We start from the raw sequence: 10782 nt of genomic DNA, 5'->3' as shown, positions 1-10782 counted from the left end.
TTGTTGAAATTGAAATTGTTATTTGGTAGTGGGTCTAGAGATGATGGGAATGAACCAACTCCAAAGGAAGAGAGTAGTCTAAAGAACTGATAGACCTGAGTTTTGAAATTATCATTTTGAAAGGGTTATATCATTATTTTAAAAATCAGTATCAAGGATCTAGAACCAGAAATATCATTTGACCCAACAATCCCATTACTAGGTATATACCCAAAGGATTATAAATCATTCTATTGTAAAGACACATGCACATGTATGTTTATTGAAGCACTGTTCATTATAACAAAGACTTGGAACCAACCCAAATGTCCATCAATGATAGACTGGATGAAGAAAATGTAGCACATATACACCATGGAATACTATGTAGCCATAAAAAAGGATGAGTCTATGTCCTTTGCAGGGACATGGATGAAGCTGGAAACCACCATTCTCAGCAAGCTAACACAGGAACAGAAAACCAAACACCACATGTTCTCACTCATAAGTGAGAGTTGAATAATGAGAACACATGGACATAGGGAGGGGAACATCACACACTTGGGCCTCCCAGAGGGGTGGGGTGGTAGGGGAGAGATAGGAGAAATACCTAATGTAGATGATGGGTTGATGGGTGCAGCAAACCACCATGGCACGTGTATACCTATATAACAAACTTGAACATTTGGCACATGTATCCCATAACTCAAAGTATAATAAAAAATTAACTTAAGAGGGTTTCAGGGATTTAAGAGATCAAACATTTAATCAATGAAGAGTCATGACTCTCTGTGGCAGATTTTATTATTGTTTAGTAAATATTAGCCCTGGCCACGTCACTTTCTTTGGGCAATGGAATGTACAGATAAGTGAAAATGTGCCAGTTCTGAACAGAGGCTTTAAAGGCTATTACAGAATATAGCCAGTCCTCTTGAGCTCCTACTGACCTCTGTTGTGAGAACTGCATGCTGGGATGGTGGCTGCTCATTCAGCCTGGGATTTGGATTGTGAAGGCATGAAGCAGATCTGAAACTAATCTACAATCTAGACCTAAGCCTAAGTGAGTTTAGCTCATTTCTGTGCAGCTAAAGCCAATTCACAGACCAGTAGATGGAATACAAATTATTGTTTTTATAAACAAGTTTTGGGATTGTTTGTTATGCAGCACTATGCAGCAAAAGCTGCTTAATACATCTGGTAACAGTAGATGACAGTAATAAGCAGGGCTAATAGGGAACTCCTCTGAAGATGTGGAATTTAAATCTTTTTGTTTTTTCTTTCAGGGAAAAGGGAGGAAAATGATTTGGAATCCACTATAAGAAACAAGGACAGTTACTTTATTTACAGGTCCAAGAGCTGTGAGAGGAAAATCAGAATTTACTGTAGAGGTTTCAAGAAAAATGAGGTTCACAGAAGGCATCTGAATTTTTATTAAAGCAAGAAGGTGAAGGGAAAATTTTGAGACACTGAGGATGTAGGAGAATTTGCTAATGACCTTCCTTAAATTCCATAGCACAGTAGAAAACTTTCTACTTTGACCTCTTTCTTATTTTAAGATCTTTTTTTTCCCACTCCCTAGTGTGCATCTCACTATGATGAATCCAGGCATCTCATAATCAAAACAGCCAAAACTGAAGTCATTGTCAGCCCAGTAAACATGCTTCTGCTCCTTGCTTTCTTTTTTCCTAAGCAAGAGATAGAGACATCTTTAATTCTTCCCTCCTCATTGCCTCTCGGATTCAATAGATGCCCAGATTTTGTCTATTATGCTTGCAAGTTATGTCCCAAATGGTTTGCTGTTTTCTTCCATCCTCACACTGCTGGCCTAGTACATACTCTCTTCTTTACTTGCATGAGATGCTGAAACAATTTTATAAAAGGCTTTTATGTTTCTCGTATCACCTCGAATTAATCTGCTTTTCTATTGAAAAGAACATGGATTCTCGAGTCAGATATTTCTCAATTAGCATATCGGCTTTGAGACTTATTGTGAGACAAAAGATAAAGCTTTATGAACTGTCCTCACCTATCAGAATGGGACACAATGACATTATCTAATTTACAAGTTTCCTCTAGAGTTAAAAGAAATGACATCTAGGTAATTTATGGCACTAAATAATGTCCAATTAATGTTAGTTTCCTTATTTCTCTTACATTTCTAGAGTTGTAGCTGAATAATGAAAATTTGATTGTGTCATTATACTGTGAAAAAAGAAATCTCCAACAAATTCGCAGTTACTGTAGAATGGAAAGCAAATTCTCTACCATGTCATAAAAGGCCTTCAATGACTTGACTTAATTTTTTTTTTATCTCCTTCCACACTTGGGCACAGCTGATGGATCTGAATTATAGGAGTAACTCCATTGGTGCAAAACTCACAAGGCTCAATTTCTAAGTAGTACAGCATCCTTGAAATGAGCTAATGCAGACATTGCCAGTTGCTCACCACAAATCCATTCTTTTTGTTGTGGCAGAAACTTGCCATCTGTAAATAATACCTGTGTTATCTTTCTCCATATACCCATTTAGACTAAGTGATCCAATCCTCTGTATTAAGTGGGGCTATGTTTGTGAGTTCTGGGTAGCAGAACAGACATAGATGTGATACGTGCCATTTCCATGCCTAGTCCTTAAAGCCTGACTTCTCCACATTCTTTTTCTCTCCTGCCAGCCGGATGTGAACAATACAATATCTGCAGGCCAGATGTGAATAATACAATGGAGGACTCTGAGCCTCTGAAGAATGAAAGAGCCATGAGATGACAGGTATTTGGATCCCTAAATGATTACATGAAGCAGTTCCCCCACCCTCAATTTCCATTGTACTGTGATGTAAACAAGAATCATATCTTGTACGTGTGTGTGATAATTTGTTGAGAGTTTATTGTTGATTCTAATAACTTTTAGCCTGCCAGATTAACACAGATACCGAGGGGTGTTACTGCTGCAATAAAACCTAAAGAATGTGTTACTGGCTCAGTGGTTGGGCAATGAGCTACAAAGAAGCAGATGGAAAAGGCTGACAGTTGAGATCCATCCTTTACTATGGCAACATATTTGGTAAAAATAAAATGTGGTAACTAGAAAGGCAGGCCACAAACATATACATATAACTATGAAGAGAGGTTGTCAAACAGAACATTATTCATGAGTATAGGGTGCTATTGGATTAGTTTGGAAAGGCACTGCAAGAAAGAGATCACAAGAAATAAGTGGTTTATTTGTAGCAAAAAAAGAACAGGAGGAATTTGAATGCTTTTCTAAGGTAGGAAAGCCAATTGCTTCTGAACTCCCAAATAAGAGACAGAAAAGATGAGATTTAGAAAACTGTTTTGAGCAGTGAGACTTTTCAGTTGAAATGATTTTCTCAGCCACATTTTAGAAAGTCAGATTAGAGGTATCTTCTCACGAAGGCCTGTCCAACTGTCATCATGATACTCCATCTTGAGAGAAAAGGTCTGAGGATAAGCAAGCAGACATAAAACTAGGTCTACGAAAGTACTTTAAGTGTGGTTACTGTGATATGAAAGTGACTTGAAGCAAATACATCAGAAACGTACTAAGTTTTTGAGGGACTTCTGTTGCCAGTTACACACAATGTCAAAGAAAAAGAAGGTCTTTGAATGTGCAAGCTGTTAAACATATTTCAGTTCATCAGGCTTTTTCCAGAGGTAAATTATCTGTAAAAGCTGAGCATCCCCAAAGGATGGCAATCTCCCCAGTGGAGAATAACAGAAAATGAAGGGTTATTCCCAGAAAACAGAGTCAAGGTCTCATCTGGAAACTCTACCAAGTGTCAGGAAAATAACCTTCATCCACCAAACTGGCCCAACAGGATTTCATAGTCACTACAGCCAAATGACTACTTCCATTCCGCCATTCTTCGAATGGGCATGGTTATTGTCGTTATTCTGCTCCACTCTGTGTATATATATATAAAACATACATATACTTTTTTTTTGTTGGAAAAGGGGATCAAATAAACACAACTCGGAGTTCATATAGCACTACCAGAAATGCATCTGTGCTTGAGGATTGCGTATCTCCTGAAGGTGCTAGACTGAGATAGAGGCAGGGGCTGGATGCGACATTGGCTGTCTCCTTTAGGGAAGTGGAAGGGTGTTCCATGTGTGGAGAATAAAAGTCAAAAACTGGCTTGTACCCAAATATTTATTTTAATTTACAAACAGCTGGACATTACTCTCCAGCCTCTTTTTTTTTTATGGATGTTTATTAGTTACAAAGACAATAGCTCATCATTTAGCCCTTGATAAGGGTATCCATAAAAAACCGGGGATATTTTTGTTCCCAGATAATTGTCACGTACAGTCTCTCATTAGTCTCTCTCACTCTGTATCATTCTCTTCGCGTCATTTTAGTATGCATATCTCTTGGGTACTCTCTACATTTTTTCTTCTCTGTATACATCGATGCCATGGCTTCTGTTGTCATTTATTCTACTACACTCTCCACTGGGACCTCACTGTGGCTGTTTTCTTATCTCCCTTTGCTTATAGCTACCAGGACTTGTGCTTCAGCTTCTCCTGCTCCTTTCATCCCTGCAATGGCTTCTGCTGCTCCCCTCTTTTCTTCCAAACGCTCTCTTCTTTGGGCTATGATTATGGCTTCCAGACTTTTTGTCAGAATCGGAATAGCTCCGTTTGCTATCTCCCTAGAACTCTTGTGTTTTAATAACTCAGGTCTTTCCTTAGCACTTTCCTGGTTAGGGTGACTGCTAGAAAATTTTTCATAAAGTTTTATCTTTTTAGACTTGCCCTTCTCTTTAGAATCACTGTTGTATGTCCTGAGCTCTTGTTTTACTTTGTTTTCCTCTTTTCTATTTTTTTTTCCAAATTTAATGTCACAACCACTTTCACTACTGCTTTCTGAAGTTTCAGTAGGGGAAGACGAGGAGCAGGAGGAGGAGGAGGAGGAGGGGGAGGAGGAGGGGGAGGAGGAAGGGGAGGAAGAAGATTTGTTTTTATGCTTTTTGTGTGTACTTCTGCTCTTCCGAAGCTTTTTCTTTTTTCTATCTCTTTTCTTTTTCATTTTTTCTTCTCCAGTTTCCTAAGAAGTTTCTTTTTTTGTTTGGTTGTTAATGACTTTAAAAATTGAACTTCTGGATCTTCTTCACCCTCACTTACAACATACTCCTGTGATGGATCATTTGTGGTCACATTTCTCTGCCGTACATTTCACTGGAGGGCAAATCCAGCATTTCTCGTTTCCTCTGTTGGCTCTGAGGGGTGCATTGGCCCTGAGCCATCACTGGGAACTGAACTTGCATTGATTCCAGAAAGACCAAACAAAGGATATTCTCCACCTGTGTCGATGTGACCCCATTTGTGACATTTAATACACCTTACATTTCGAACCTGAATACCAAAGGGCTGATCTCTGATGTTCATGTCATTTTTGGCATATTTTTCTTGTGAGACTCCTTTCTGCCATTCAAATTTGTATTCAGTCTTTCCTGTTTCTTCTTTCTCTTTGTCTACTTTTTTAACTCCTGGTGGGGCTTCGCACATGAAATTAAGGCCATTCTTTACACATTCATGTCCCATAGTCAATCTAGTATCATATGATTCTTATGATTCTTATTCTTTAAGATATTGTTGCATTAATTCATCTTGTTTCTTCTTACCATATGATATTTTCTGTTCTGCCATCCATATTTTTTGGATATTAGATTTGGAGGCAGGATGAAAGTCCTTCTAACACATGGAGTTGCCGAAGGATTTCCCCATCTTGGAGCTGGTGCTGCGGAAAGCAGAGGCTAGTGGAGTCATATGATTAAGTTCTATTCACAGGATGTGGTTGAAGGGGTTGTCTGCAACTTTCAGGCCTGGTACCTCAGAGAATTCTCTCCCCGTTTGTCTTCTGGCCACTGTAGAGGATGGTACAGAAGCTCTGAGGTCTTAGGATGTTGTTGAGCACCATAGAGAAAAAAAGCTGATCCTTAAATGACTGCATGCAGCAAAGCCTCTTTGAAACTTTCATTGTATAGTGATGACATAAGCAAGAAAGAAACATTACTGTGAAAAATCATCAAGGTTTTCTTTTTTCATAGTAGTTAAGCTACATTATAGTTTCCAGCCTCCCCTAGAAGTTTCCTTTTAGAGTGTACTTCTTATTTGACACTTATTCAATATATATTCCATTCCCATAAAAACATTTCAGTAACTTTGGTCACATGAGACTGTATCTCAGTGAAACTTACTATGTTCATTTGGAAACCATGTATTGTCTACTCTGTGTGAGTAATCATGGCTGTGTGACTGAGTTCTAGCTAGTGGAACACAAATAGGTGTTTAGCATGCCATTTCTGGGCTCACAGATATGACCCCTCAAGATATCTTACCCCTTCCGTTGGGATGATATGGAAAGCAACTGTGCCTTAAGACACAGAAGAACCCATGAAAAAAATATCCTAAGTCCAAATCACTGCATGGAAAAAAGCCACCATATTTGTGAGCAAGAAGTGGACTTCTGTTTTTACTTACATGAATATCTATTTTAAAAATTTTAATTATGTGTGTGTGTGTGTGTGTGTGTGTGTGTGTGTGTGTGTGTGTGTTTATTTATTTATTTATTTTTGGAGATAGGGTCTGGCTCTGCCACCCAGGCTGGAGTGAAGTGGCACCATCTTGGCTCTTCCTCCCAGGCTCAAGTCATCCTTCCACCTCAGCCTCCCAGGTAGCCCCAAGCTGGTCTTGACATCCTGATCTCTAGCAATTCTCCTGTCTCAGCCTCCCAAACTGCTGGAATTATAGTCGTAAGCCACGATGCCTGGCCAGATTTCTAAACCTTCAACCTTCTTGTAATAGCACTTAGCATTTACCATGATTAATAAATGGGCCATGTTCTTTTATATCTCTATTGCTTCCATATAATAAGTTTAGAGCATCCTATTCTGACTTCTCCTGAAAACTCCTATTTAACCTTCAAAACTCATCTCAAATGGCAACTTCTCACTGAGCTTTTCTCTATTCCTAGGCAGTTATTTATTTCCTTCCCCAGAATAACTAAAAAATTCATGTATCCCTATTATTGTCTTTTTATTATTAAATCACAGTGATTGATTTGCACAACAATTATAATTAAATAATTGAAGATTTTCACAATCTTCCCTTCTTGGCAGTTAAATCACAGAGAACAGGAATTTACTTTATATTTCCCTATATCTACCATGCCTAACACAGAGTAGACAATACCTGGCTTCCAAATGAATAAAGTAATTTGTATTGAGATATAGTCTCATGTGATTGAAGTTATTGAAATATTTTATAAGAAGAAAATATATATTGAATAAGTGTCAAACAAAAATACAGTCTAAAAGTAAACCTTATTAAAACAGATTCAGCTTTAGAGCAAATAAAACACATTATCTGTCTGTCTCGGTATATTGAAATCCTAAAAATGTCATGAACCTGATGGAAGAAGATAGAAAATGCTATAACGGAGATTTTTCTTCTCACTCACCTCAGATTAGGAAGAGATTTTAATTATTTTTACACGAATCCATTAATTATTCACAAACTCAGTGATCTGAGTGTTTCATCTCCATTCCGTCAGAGTAAAATTTCAGGCTTCCCTTGGCTTTTGCTGGGTGTAGGTTGTTCAAATGCAGCCAATTTAGTCCTTTGTAGAAGTTTCTCAACACTTTTCTCAAGGTCTTCTATGACTGTATAGAAATCTTTGTTTTATCAGATGAATTCCAAATGTGAGAGAAAATTCTTTGGAAAAATATAATTATGTTTTATTTCAGATCCAATTTCAACCAAGGAAGACAACTCATACAAAAAGCTTAATTTCCATTGGGTTGGCTCACGTATGACTCGCTTGTAGGATGTTTAAGAATCTTCTATCTATCATAATAGCTAAAAAAATTGAAAATCAAGAATGTGAATCAGATATATTGCCATAACTAAATTTTCAACTGGTTTTATTTTTTATTATACCACACTATGTAGATGCAGTGACACAAACATAGATTTAAAGTAAATAGTTCATTTTCTTTGTATTGAAAATGCCTTAAAGAAAATATTGTCATCAGATCAATTCTGGTTATATATCTGAATCTATTTCTGGATAATATGATCAGAATTAATTACAAAAGGCAACCAGAGTGGACCACAATGCCATGAGTTTATCACTTAGGGCCTCTATATGTTTTTGTTTTCAAACGGAAGAGAGCTCTTAATAAGTGTTCTATTTTAGATTACCTTTAAACAACAGCTGTTTTTTCTGTAGTTGTGAAGAACAATAAATTAATAGACATCTGACAATACACCTATTTGTCTCTATCCTTTGTACCTATGATTAAATTCTTACAAGATATAACTTCCGAGTTTTACGTGGTTATTTGAAATGTCACCATTTTAAGCAAAATAAACTTAAACATGAGAGATTAGCTCAGCTAAGCCATATACTTACTATAATAAAACCATAAAACACACACTTGGAATTACCCAGCATCTACTGTTGCCTATTGTCAGCTATTGAATATGTAGAGAATATCAGCAGCACTGAAGTGAAAGAGTACAATACTTGGTATCAAACCCATCTGATGCTAATACATAAGAAGCCTTTACTTTCCCCCTCAACCCACGCCTTTTTGAAAAGATAAAAAATGATTAGAAAGAACAAATCAGCCTCAGTTGCTTTATGTTTGTTCTTACTCTAAATATTACTACTCTGGGGAAGCTATACCATAATACACAAATGTAAAGATGTAAAGATAGCCATGGTAGAGTCATAAGGTTATTATTATTTGAAATGTTAAAGTGCCTTTATAAACTGATAAAACAGAAGTTGCAGTAATACTCAGCAGTCAACATAAAGCACACTATTTCTGGCTCAAAAGGGTCAATGCACTAACACTCCTGGGTATTCAGTAGCATCCTCTATATTTTATACCAGGTAAAATAGAAAAAAGTTAGAACATTTTTCTACTTCTAAGTGGAACAGCAAAGAATCATCATAGAGTTTCTGACACAAAACAGGAGTTCAGATAGGTGAATGTTGATGTTAAATTTCACAGCCTCATTTTCACATTCTTGTTTATGCCTTAAGTATTTGTCCTCAAGTTTTCAAACCATTTTAATTCACGATCTTTTCTATTACAGCAGGTCCAGGCTTTCCCTTCTCAAATCTTGCCTTGTCAATCTGAAACAGAAACTAAAACCTACAAATGTAACAATTATTAAACTCAACTCTTTACAACCGTCTTCCAGCCAAAAGGATCTGATCTGCAGCTGATCCACGTTCTCTTGGTCAGCAATACCACCTTTCTCTCAGGAACTCAAGCCATACCTGAATCAATCCTTCCTTTCTTATTCCTCTCCCTTTACTTCAGCCAGTAAGTCCTAAAGCCTTGTCTATCTCCTAAAAATCTCTTTTATAAGTTTCTTTCATCTTGTTATCACTATCAGTATTTTTATTCCGGATATCGTTATTTTTTTTTTTCTAGAACTGGCCTCCTAACTAGGCTTACTATATTTAGTATCTCTTTACTTTTATTTCTTTTATTCCCCCAAACTTATGTTTCTGACACAAATTTGATCTTTTCACTATCATATTTGAAAAGCTCCATCAAATCCTTATTATACACAGGATAGTATAAAAATTTCTGAACTTGTCTCCTGAGATCTTTTATAAGGAAGCTCCATGTTACTTTTCTTACACTTTTTTGTCTTAGTCTTTTAGGCAGCTATAAAATTACCATAGACTAGTTAGCTCATATGCAGCAGAAAATTATTTCTCACAGTGCTGGACTGAGAAGTCCACGATCGAGGCAGCAACATATTGAGTGTCTGGGGGGGTTCACTTTCTTTTTCATAGAAGGCCATCTTCTCACTATAATTTCATTGGAGGAAGGAGCAAGGGAATTCGCTACATCTTTGCAAGGTATCAAATCTCATTTATGAGGTCTCTATCCTCATGACCATATCACTTCCCAGAGTCCCCATATGCAAATACCACCACACTGGGGATTGTATTTCAACATATGAAATTGGGAGGAACACAAACATCTTGTCTATAGCACACACCTTTTCATCACCTTATATTCCAGCCATACTGGATCACCAGTATTCCCAGAAATTACCAATTTTATCTACACATTTGATGGTCTTATTGGAGTAAGAGGCTAAAGAGGAAGTATAGCTCAGTGTTGAAGGCCATGAGTTTTGGAATGTATTCAAGTGGAGGCCTTGAGTCTCTGCTTTGCAATTTGCTAGTAGCGAAATCTGGTCACTAAAATAAGCCCCAAGTTTCAGTTTCTCATCTATAAAATGAGGATTAAAATCACTCTTTTCAGGATTGATATGAAGATTATCTATCGATGAGATTATCAATCTATCAATCTATAAGATTAACAAAATGACTGGAAAATAGTAAATAATATATGGTAATAATTTACTGGGGCTATGACTGTTATTACTAAGATTACTATTTGTACTACTGTTGAAGTTCCTTTGCATTTAGTTGCTACATGTTTTGAAATTCTCAGCAATAGATACTGTTTTTCTGAAAGTGTACTTGCTTATTATAAACAACTGAAAATAATTTAGGTTACTTTATTTTTAAATGGGTGATCAAGTTTTATAGTATTATTCTGATCTAAAAGAAATTTAATTATGAAAAAATATCCTTATAATCTAGGTTGGATGATTAACTTTGAAAACGACGTCAATAGATTATTTTAAAAGTATTCAGAGAAACATAAACATTTTGATGTAGTTGTTTGATTAGGATAAATATTTATTATCCAAACACTTTTTGGAAGAAAAGAGGAATTA

At 36.6% G+C, this 10782-nt stretch overlaps 1 pseudogene; it reads right to left on the bottom strand.

Moving 5' to 3' along the window:
* Positions 1–4336: 4336 nt before the first annotated feature.
* LOC116560789 lies at positions 4337–5727 on the bottom strand (annotated as a pseudogene).
* Between the last annotated feature and the right edge of the window lie 5055 nt (positions 5728–10782).

The sequence above is a fragment of the Sapajus apella genome, unplaced genomic scaffold (assembly GCF_009761245.1).
Source record: "Sapajus apella isolate SASKATOON/1434 unplaced genomic scaffold, GSC_monkey_1.0 scaffold27, whole genome shotgun sequence".
Classification (NCBI taxonomy): Eukaryota; Metazoa; Chordata; class Mammalia; order Primates; family Cebidae; genus Sapajus; species Sapajus apella.
The sequence above is the reverse complement of the archived record's forward strand: the minus strand, read 5'-3'. Positions and strand labels throughout refer to the sequence as shown.